Source organism: Neomonachus schauinslandi, chromosome X, assembly GCF_002201575.2.
Source record: "Neomonachus schauinslandi chromosome X, ASM220157v2, whole genome shotgun sequence".
Lineage (NCBI taxonomy): Eukaryota > Metazoa > Chordata > Mammalia > Carnivora > Phocidae > Neomonachus > Neomonachus schauinslandi.
The window spans coordinates 82,198,849-82,210,735 of NC_058419.1; the positions used below are offsets into that span (position 1 = coordinate 82,198,849).

Sequence of the window (11,887 nt, forward strand, 5' to 3'; positions counted from 1 at the left end):
AGTTTTTCCCTCTTCTAGGCCTTTACTGCGGAGGTGTGTTTTAATGTGGTCTGGAACATGCACTGCAGCTGAAATTTGTTGTTGCTATGGTTACCAGAATTGAAGATTACTGTTGCTTTGGTTACCAGATTAAAGGGGAATTTTTTTCTGTTATTGTTGCTATGGGTACGAGAACCTTAATATTCTTCCAGTAATTTATTTTCTCTCTCACCACTTGAACCTTAATATTCTTCCAGTAATTTATTTTCTCTCTCACCACTTGTGCTTCTCCCCAGAGTGACTCTGTCTCTTGTGGTTCTACCAGTTGTATTTCGCTGTTATATTTGTTGTATACTTGTTAGGTTTGTGTGAGGAATAAGCCTGATGAATGTATTTGATCTTTTGATTTAGTCTCAGTGTTAGGCAGGCACTGTATACCCAAGTCTTAAGGATGTGGATTACACAAGTTTTCCTGCCTCTCCTCCAGATACAATGATGGGCTTAACAAGAATTCCTTTCTCTCCTCCAGAGGAAGAGCCTTGTTTTTCCCCCTGTTCCCTTACCCTATGTACAGTGGCTTTCCAGCAGTGTCCTCAAATTAATGTTGTGATGCCCCCTCCTCTTTTATATTGAGGCTTTTCTTACTTGGGAAAGATAGGGGAGATGGGTCTGGGCAGAGTTTTGGTGGTGAGCGTTGTGCCCTGTCCCAGTTGTAATGGAATTCCATCAGTGCCCTCAGGATGCAGGTTTTGATTAATTTTCCCTTAAAGATTAATTTTTTCTGTAATATAGACAGAGTCTATGGGCAGGGTGGATTTGGTAGTGGTTGTTGTTGCCTTCCCCTCAGACAGCATCAAAGAGAAAGTTTTCTCTGATTACTTGCTAATTCTCCCTGTGAAAGCTTGGTGGGGTCTCTTAAGGAAAAACCTGCCAAGAGTGTGGGAAACTTTTATGCCTGTGGCCCACAGTGTTTCACATTCTTAGGCTTGTCCATGCTATGCCTTTAGCAATTTATTAAATTATTTCTAATTTAATCTTCCTGCCACCTTATATGGTATCTGGTGGCATATGTCTCAAGTAAACAGACACCAAAATAGTGCTTATAGCTGAGGGTTCCATTCTGTGTCAAAATTTTGAGTTTGGCTTTTTGCTCTGTTTTCTGAGGAGTTTAAGAAAATTAATTTGCAGTCCATCCAGCTTTTTTCTTGCCATAATGATGGTAAAAATATTCTTCTTGCTTTCTACATTTTGAAATGAAAGCAGAAATCAATGAATAAGTCAATTTTATATCAAAATTTGGGTATAAATTGTTATTTTGACATTTGAATAAATATGTGAGACATTTGTGTTTGGATAGTGTCTAAATGAGATTTTGAGACAATAGAATGAGAAAATGTGAAATCTGATAATGAACATTTGTTATAGTTTTATATGATGCATACCCATTCTGGTGTCACCATTGCCCATCCATTGTCACACATTCACTCACACATCACTGGTGACTATTCATATAGTCACATGCACACAGTCAGATATAAAACCCCCATTAACCAACCCTTCCCTTGTTCCATACATTCATGGTCCAACACAAACTCCTCTCTCTCAAAGCCCCTGCTCTCCTATTTTCCAGCTTACTGAAAGGCATCAGCACCTCCCAGTCACCCAAACCACAAGGCAATCTGGAGTCAACCTTGGATTCCCCACATATTCCCTCACCAAGACTTTTCTGGCCAACTTCACTGTTTTTCTGTAGTCCATTCCCTCCTTAGCAACCCAATGGCCACTGCCTTATTTCAGTGTCCCCCTGGACCACTAGAACAGCATTCTCACTGACACTCTTCCAATATATCATCTGTCCTACAAAAAAAATGGTCTTTATGATGCACACAAATGTGGCCACATCACTACTCTGACTAAATACCAATTATTAATGGCTTCCTTAGGATAAAGTCCACATTTTTTTTTTAGCTAGGCCTTTAAAGGCCTTCTTGACCTGATTTCTGAATATCTCTTCTTCTGTGTGTCAAGGTGTCTCTCCTCTTATGGACAAGACAGGACTACTAACCAGTGATTCTGTTTTAGTTGCCTTTGGTTCCTCGATGGCTAGCAACAAGCTTGAAATTTGGAAGGCCATCAATAGCTTCACTAACACATCATGCATAATATATTTCAGATATTACTATATTGATTTAATTATAATATATACATAACATATTTTAAAACTACCCTCAAACATGACAGAAATATGATCAGATCACTCTCTGTCTCTCAATCGGAAATTTGTGTATCTTGGGATGCAGCAAAGGCAGTCATAAGAGGGAAGTATATAGCAATACAAGCCTACCTCAAGAAGTAAGAAAAGACTCAAATACACAACCTAACATACACCTAATGGAGCTAGAAAGGAACAGCAAATAAAGCCTAAAGACATCAGAAGAAGAGGAATAATAAAGATTAGAGCAGAAATAAATTATATAGAAACAAACAAACAAACAAAAACTCAGAACAGATCAATGAAACTGGGAGTTGGTTCTTTGAAAGAAATAATAAAATTGATAAACACTTACTCAGACATATCAAAAAGAAAAGAAAGGACCCAAATAGATAAAATCACAAATGAAAGAGGAGAGATCACAACCCACACGACAGAAATACAAACAACACTAAGAGAATATAATGAAAGATTATATGCCACAGAACTGGAAGAATTGGATAAATTCCTAAAAATATACAAACTACCAAAACTGAAAGAAGAAGAAATAGAAAATTTGAACAGACCCATAAACAACAAAAAATTGAATCAGTAATCAAAAATCTCCCAACAAACAAAAGTTCAGGGCCAAATAGCTTCCCAGGGGAATTCTACCAAACATTTAAAGAAGAGTTAATATCTATTCTTCTCAAACTGTTTCAAAAAATAGAAATGGAAGGAAAACTTCAAAACTCATTCAACAAGTCCAGAATTACCTTGATTCCAAAGCCAGACAAAGACTCCACTAAAAGGAGAATTTCAAGCCACTATCCCTGATGAACATGGAAGCAAAAATTCTCAACAAGCTGCTAGCAAAACGAATCCAAAAATACATTTAAAAACTTATTCACTGGGACGCCTGGGTGGCTCAGTTGGTTAAGCGTCTGTCTTCGGCTCAGATCATGATCCTGGGGTCCTGGGATCGAGTCCTGCATTGGGCTCCTTGCTTAGCGGGGAGCCTGCTTCTCCCTTTGCCTATCGCTCCCCCTGCTTGCGCGTTCTCTCTCTCTCTGATAAATAAATAAAATCTTTAAAAAAACTTATTCACCATGATGAAGTGGGATTTACTCCTGGGCTGCAGGGGTGGATCAATATTTGCAAATCAATCAGTGTGACCGCATTAATAAAAGAAAGTATAAGACTATATGATCCTTTCAATAGATGCAGAAAAAGCATTTGACAAAATACAGCATCTATTCTTGATAAAAACCCTCAACAAAGTAGAGTAGATGGAAAATACCTCAAGATAATAAAGGCCATATACATAAGACCCACAGCTAAAATGGCCCTCAATGGGAAAAATCTGAAAGCTTTTCCCCTAAGGTCAGGAACAAGACAAGGATGTCCATTCTCACCATTGTTATTTAACATAGTATTGGAGGTCCTAGCAATCAGACCACAAAAAGAAATACAAGGCATCCAAATAAGCAAGGAAGAAGTCAAACTTTCACTATTTGCAGACAACATGATACCCTATGTAGAAGACCCAAAAGACCTCACCAGAAAATTACTAGAACTGATATATGAATTCACAAAGTCGGGGATATAAAATCAATGTACAGAAATTTGTTGCATTTCTATACACCAATAATGAAACAGCAGAAAAAGAAATCAAGGAATTGATCCCATTTACAATTGCAGCAAAAAACATAAGATACCTAGGAATAAACCTAAGCAAAGAGGTAAAAGATCTGTACTATGAAAACTGTAGAACACTTATGAAAGAAATTGAAAGGACCCAAAGAAATGGAAAAACATTCCATGCTCATGGATTGGAAGAACAAACATTGTTAAAATGTCTATGCTATCCAAAGCAATCTACACATTCAATGAAATCCCTATCAAAATACCACCAGCATTTTTCACAAAGCTAGAACAAACAATCCAAAAATTTGTATGGAACCACTAAAGACCCCAAAGAAGCAAAGCAATCTTGAAAAAGAGAAGCAAAGTGGGAGGCATCACAATGCCTGACTTCAAGCTATATTAAAAAGCTGTAGCTTTTTTTGCAATGGGTTTGCTGCCAGAACACAGGTGTCATGAAAACCACTACTAGACCTAAACCAAAATGGGAAAGGAAAAAACTCACATCAACCTCATCATCATGGGACACATAGATTTGGGCAAGTCTACCAACTCCTGGTCATTTGACCTACAAATGTGATGGGATCGACAAAAGAACTATCGAAAAATTTGAGAAGGAGGCTGCTGGGATGGGAAAGGGCTCCTTCAAGTATGCCTGGGTCTTGGATAAACTGAAAGCTGAACGTGAACGTGGTATCACCATTGATATCTCCCTGTGGAAATTTGAGACCAGCAAGTATGTGACCATCATTGATGCCCCAGGACACAGAGACTTTATCAAAAACATGATTACAGGCACATCTCAGGCTGACTGTGTTGTCCTGATTGTTGCTGCTGGTGTTGGTGAATTTGAAGTAGGTATCTCCAAGAATGGGCAGACCCATGAGCATGCCCTTCTGGCCTACACACTGGGTGTAAAACAACTAATTTTTGGTGTTAACAAAATGGATTCCACTGAGCCACCCTATAGCCAGAAGAGATATGAGGAAATCATTAAGGTGGGCAGCACCTACATTAAGAAGATCGGCTACAACCCCTACACAGTCACATTTGTGCCAATTTCTGGTTGGAATAGTGAAAACATGCTGGAACCAAGTGCTAACATGTCTTGGTTCAAAGGATGGAAAGTCACCCATAAAGATGGGAATGCCAGTGGAACCACACTGCTTGAAGCTCTGGATTGCCTTCTGCCACCAACTCATCCAACTGTCAAGCCCTTGCATCTACCCCTCCAGGATGTCTACAAAATTGGTGGTATCAGTGCTGTCCCTGTGGGCAGAGTGGAGACTGGTGTTCTTAAACTTGGCATGGTGGTCACCTTTGCTCCAGTCAATCTTATAACTGAAGTAAAGTCTGTTGAAATGCACCATGAAGCTTTGAGCAAGGCTCTTGCTGGGGACAATGTGGGCTTCAATGTGAAGAACATATCTGTCAAAGATGTTTGTTGTGGCAATGTGGCTGGTGACAGCAAAAATGATCCACCAATGGCAGCAGCTGGCTTCACGGCTCAGGTGATTATCCTGAACCATCCAGGCCAAATCCGTGCTGGATATGCACTTGTGCTGGATTGTGACCCAGCTCACATTGCTTGCAAGTTTGCTGAGCTGAAGAGACAATAGATTGTTGTTCTGGAAAAAAGCTGGAAGATGGTCCCAAGTTCTTGAAATCTGGTGATGCTGCCATTGTTGATATGGTTCCTGGCAAGCCTATGTGTGTTGAGAGCTTCTCTGACTATCCTTCTCTGGGCTGTTTTGCTGTTCGTGACATGAGACTGATGATTGCCGTGGGTATCATCAAAGCAATGGACAAGAAGGCAGCTGGAGCTGGCAAGGTCACCAAGTCTGCCCAGAAAGCTCAGAAGGCTAAATGAATATTATCCCCAATATCCACTGCCACCCCAGGCTTAATCAGTGGTGGAAGAATGGTGTCAGAACTGTTTGTGTTAATTGGCCATTTAAGTTTAATAGTAAAAGACTGGTTAATGATAACAATGCACCGTAAAACCATCAGAAGGAAAGGAAAATGTTTTGTGGACCATTTGTTTTTTCGTGTGTGTGGTAGTTTTAAGTTATTGGTTTTTAAAATCAGTACTTTTTAATGGAAACAACTTGACCAAAAATCTGTCACAGAATTTTGAGACCCATTAAAACATAAATTTAATGAGGAAAAAAAAAGCTGTAGTCATCAAGACCGTGTGGTACTGGCACAAAAACAGACACATAGATCAGTGGAATGGAATAGAATGCCCACAAATGGACCCACAACTATATGGTCAACTAATATTCGACAAAGCAGGAAAGCACATCCTGTGAAAACAAAGACAGTCTCTTCCACAAATGGTGTTGGGAAAACCGGACAGCAACATGCAGAAGAACGAAAGGGACCCCTTTATTACTCCATATGCAAAAATAACTTCAAAATGGATGAAAGACCTAAATGTGAGACAGGAAACTATCAAAATCCTAGAGGAGAACACAGGCAATACCCTCTTTGACATCAGCTGTAGCAGCTTCTTACTAGATATGTCTACTGAGGCAAGGGAAACAAAACCTAAAGTAAGCTATTGGGACTTCATCAAAATAAAAAGCTTTTGCACATCAAAGGAAACAATCAACAAAGCTAAAAGGCAACCTGGGTGCCTGGGTGGCTCAGGTGGTTAAGCATCTGACTCTTGATTTCAGCTCAGGTCATGATCTCAGGATCTTGAGATTGAGCCCACATCAGGCTCCATGGTCAGTGGGGAGTCTGCTCAAGATTCTCTCTCCCTCTGCCCTCTGCCCCTCGCCCCACTCTCCCTAAATCTTTTTTTAAAAAAACCTAAAAGGCAACCTACTGAATAGGAGAAGGTATTTCCAAATGATATATCTGATAAAGGGTTAATATCTAAAATCTGTAAAGAACTTATTAAGCTCAACCCCCCAAAATAAATAATGCAATTAAGAAATGTGCAGAAGATATGAACAGACACTTCTCCAAAGAAGACATCCAGATGGCCAACAGACACATGAAAAGATGCTCAACATCACTGATCATCAGGGAAATGCAAATCAAAACTACAATGAGATATCACCTCACACCTGTCAGAATCACTGAAATCAACAACACAAAAAACAATAGGTGTTGGTGAGGATGTGGAGAAGGAGGAACCCTATTGCATTGTTGGTGGGAATGTAAACTTGCACAGCCACTGTGGAAGACAGTATGGAAGTTCCTTAGAACGGTAGAAAATAGAACTACCCTATGATCCAGTAATCACACTACTGGTTATTTACTCAAATAATACAAAAACACTAATTCAAAGGGATATATGCACCCCTATGTTTATAGCAGCATTATTTACAATAGCCAAATTATGGAAGCAGCTCAAGCATCCATCAATAGATTAATGGATAAAGAGGATGTGGTATATATACACAATGGAATATTATTCAGCCATAAAAAGAAAGAAATCTTGCCATTTGCAATGGCATAGATGGGGCTGGAGAGTATAACACTAAGTGAAATAAGTCATTCAGAGAAAGACAAATACCATATGATTTCACTTATATGTGGAATTTAAGATACAACAGCAACAAAAGAGTAAAAGAAAGAAAGAGGGAAAGAGAGAGAAGCCAAAAAACAGATTCTAACTATAGAGAACAAACTGATGGTTATCAAATCGGAGGTGGGGGATGGGATGGGTGAAATAGGTGATGCGGATTAAGGAGTGCACTTGCTGTGATGAGCACTGGGTGATGTATGGAATTGTTGAATCTGTTGTCTATTGAACCTACTATATTGTATTCCTGAAACTAATATAACACTATATATTAACTATACTGGAATTAAAATTAAAATATAATTACATTTTAAAAAACACAGCAGGATTTTTGGAAATTGACAAGTTCATTCTAAAATGTATATGGAAATGTAAATGGAGAGAAAGAGCCAATTAATCTTGAAGAAGCATAGCTGAAGGGCTCTGTAAAAAGAGTTAATAGAAAGTTATAATGAAGACATTGCATTATTGGTGCAAGGATAAACAGACAGATGGAATAGACTAAAGAGTCCAGAAACACACATGAGCATATATGGTCACTGATGATGTAAATGCCATTGCAGTGAGGTGGGGAAAAGATGGTCTTTTTAATAACTTGTGCAGTATCAATTATATATCTCTACAGGGGGAAAAAAGGAATATTCCCCCACCTTCACAAAATGTGAAATAATCCATTTGAGCTGTATTTCACATCTAAGTAAGAAATGTAAAATAATAAAGCTCTCAGAAGAAAATGCAGGCAGGCAGCTGGGGTGGCTTGCTGGAGCCCACGTGGGCAATAAGGACTTTGTTCTCTAAAAATTGAGGTTCTGGGTTCTGATTGTTGATCACAGCTTTTCATGGCTGAGGTGCTGGCATCTTCTCAGAAAGTTAAACACAGAACTATCACATGACCTAGCAATTTTACTTGTAGGTATATATCTAGAAAATTTGAGAGCAAGAACTCAAACAGAAATTTGTATACCCATGTTCATAGCAGCATTATTGACAGTAGCCAAAAGGTGTAAACAGCCATGTGTCCATCAACTGATGAATGGATAAACAAAATGTGGTATACTCATTCAATGGAATATTGATCAGATATAAAAAATGAAATTTTGATATATGTCTCAACATGGACGGACCTTGAAAACATTATGCTAACTAAAATAAGCCAGACACAGTAAAACAAATAATATATTTGTGTTTATACCATATAATGTATTCCACTTACATGGGTTACCTAGGATAGGCAAATTCATTCATACAGGCAAAAAATAGAATAGAGATTGCTAGGGGCTGGTGGGAGGAAGAAATGGGGAGTTATTCTTTAATAGGTTTATGTTAGGGATGATGACAAACTTTTTAGGTATAGTTAGTGGTGATGGTAATGGGTACATTGTAAATGTATTTAATACCACGAATTTTATACTTATGGATGGTTAAAATGATAAATATTATGTTGTTTACATTTTACCACACATTTTTTAAATGGTATGATCATTTTGGAGATTTCTTTGGTACTATTTAATAAAGCTGAGTGTAGGCGATGTCCAATCACCTAGCTGTTCAGCTCCTAGGTAACTACACAAATTCACATATATAAGTACAATTATCACTAAAGTCTGTACAATATTGTTCATATAGCAAAATATGTACTATCCCAGACAAAAAACTACCCAAATATTTATAACAAGTAAAATTAATGAATAAATTATACACATTCACATGACAGAATATAATGTAACAATAAGATATTGAGTAACTACCAGACCCAAGAGCATGGATAAAATACAGGAAAATGATGTTGAGTGAAAAGAAGCTAAACACAAAAGACTCTATACCGTATGATTCCATTTACATAAATTTATTTTTTTTGTAGTTTTACAGTTTTATTAACACAAATACGACATACACATGAGCGGTCTATTCATTTTCTTGGCTGCGCAGTGTAGCATTGGGACTGGTAACTCAGATGGCCAGCTGGGTTGGTCTTTCCAGTGGCTTTGTGGTTCCTGGAGGAGACATTGTGAGCAATCTCTGCACAGTAAGATTTGTTGCACATCAGGAGCACTTCAAGCTCCTTGACATCGTGGACTAGGAACTTCAGAAGCCACAGGGCAGCATGTGTTTTGTTTTCTTGTTGCTCCTGTAACAGTTTTGGGCATCAATATCTAGCCCTTGAATCTTCTGTGCACCCTATTGTCCATGACTCTGGGTTTCCACCAATTGTGCTTAATTTTGACATATGGGTCTGACTGGTGCTGGATGAACTTCTTGATTCTCTTTTTAATGGTACTGGGCTTCAACAGAGGTCTGAGGGCAGCCATGATGCCAAGTAAGAGATGGCTCAAAAACAAGTCATTCTTAAGAATTATCAAAACTACATTTAAAGAGGAGAACCCAATAGGAATGTGAAAAAAAAAAACCAAACTCTTTTCTTCCTAGGATTTTCTAGGCAATTAACAAAGAAAAGAGGAAAAAACAGCCTGAATGGTAAATTCAGATTGGCCACACGAGATCAGCTTTCCACATTTGCAAAAATACAATATCTGTATCATCTCTGCTGACTGTTACTAAAAATGAAAACAGGCAAAATATAATGTAGAACTGCTTTAGAAAAATTCAGAGAATCATACTCATTTAGTGTTTTTCACATTCACTTCATATGCTCTTGATTCATATATGCCATAGTGTGTGTTTATATTTTAAAGTAAAGAGTCTACTGCTTATATGTATTACATCTCACAGCATCAACATATATGTATACTTTAAGACTAGTCTTTGGATTCCTGTTCTTCCTCTGATTCTCGTGACCGTTTCCAGGAATTCAACGAACCTTCTGTTTGCAAAGAAGATGCAGTAGCAACAACAGCATCTCTAAATCCCTGAGTGTGATTTGAAACAGTACTGTAGATTCCTTCTGGCTTGGTGATTTGTACAATGTTGCCAACCTTTGCTTTTGGTCCCAATGAAAGATTAGCCGTATTGTAGCAGCATGTCCCCAACTCTCCCCCACCCAACACAGGAACCAGCAAGACCCGATTTCTATCAATCTTTGTTGTCATCTGATTAGTTAAAAGTACCTTTGAGTGTTCTGAAAGGAAGTCTGGAAGGAGATAAACTTGTGCCAATAGCTCTGTGTAGTCACAACAACGAAAATAGTAAATATGGGAAAGAATATTTTAAGAGTGAAATCCTCCAAAGCTTTTGGGTGCTCCTCTCCCATATGTGTTCCTGCTATAAGGTGAAGGTGCTGAATGCACGCAGTAGCAAGGTCTACCACTCTATCAACCATAAAACTTCCTTCAATACCAATAAAAATTGCTTCACCTTCCACTCCTCCAAAACATTCTGGTATCTGCACATCTACTGCCAACTGCATACATAATTGTGTTTTTCCAATACCCGGTACACCACAAATTTCTGTTGTTTTGGTTAAGGGTATTCCACCCCCAAGAATATTATCTAGTGCTGAACAGAAGGTAGTTATGAAGCTCTGGGTATGCTCCTGCTCAAGAAGTTCCAGTGCTGTACACTTCTTGCCTGACTCAGCTGTAGCAGCATATCTTGGTTTACTGGTGAGACATTCTCTTCTTATAATTTGCAGTTTCCAAGGCTTCCTCTTTAGATATCCCAACTTCTTTGCTGAGCTCGGATGGTTTCATCTCTAGGAGTTCCTCAGCCGTCTGGAAACCTGCAGACACCAGCTTCACCCGCACCGCTGGGGACAGTGGGAAACTCACTTAAGTCCCGCTGCATTTCAAAGCCGGACGCCTACGCAGAGTAGCTAAACCCCAGTCTCAACTCCACACGCCCGCGCGCGGGCCGTGTTCCATTTACATAAATTTAAAATCAGACAAAATTAAACCATGCTGCCAGAGGTGAGGATTGTGGTTACTTTGCAGATGAGGGGTGGGGGTAAGTGGCAAGGGGCCCAAGAGGGCCTTGTAGGGAGCTACGTGATATTCTACATTTCGAATTGAGTGGGGGATTGCATAGGTGTGGTGTGTTCACTTTGTGAAGTTTCCTGGAGCAACACAATTATGATTTGTATAATTTTTGTAATTTATACTTTAATAAATAAGTGTACTCAAAAAAAATGGGAGATGGGGGGGTTGTCGTGGTACAAAGTGCAAAGAACTATCCTCTTCGTATGTTATCTTCCAAGGCAGGGACTTTCCTGAGTCCAACAAAATTTAAATGAGCCATGAAAATAATAAAGTTCCCAAATATATAATGTTACTGAGAATCTATTTTCTTAATTTTGGAGGAATCTTCCAGAAACATATATCCCAAACCAAGATTCATCTCTTTCTTGTTCCCTTTCTCTTTATTTTAGCATACCAATAAAACAAAACTTAATATATTCTTATCTTGAATGGCATGCGTGGTATAAGCCAATTTCTGTGATATTCATTTCTTTCAAGTTATCCCTCTTTCTTGCTTTCCACCTACCAACCTATTCTTTTATTTCATAGGTGAATAATAAGGTATCTGAAGTGATTTTGAGCCAGTGTTAGAACTAGATAATTCTGGATGTTAAAATTAGGATA

The 11,887-nt window shown here is 38.6% G+C and overlaps 2 pseudogenes; one reads left to right on the top strand and one right to left on the bottom strand.

Moving 5' to 3' along the window:
* The first annotated feature begins 4,298 nt into the window (after window positions 1-4,298).
* On the top strand, window positions 4,299-5,698 carry LOC110581215 (annotated as a pseudogene).
* Window positions 5,699-10,108: 4,410 nt separating this feature from the next.
* The window catches only part of LOC110583955, a 3,372-nt pseudogene continuing 1,593 nt past the window's right edge, over window positions 10,109-11,887 (bottom strand).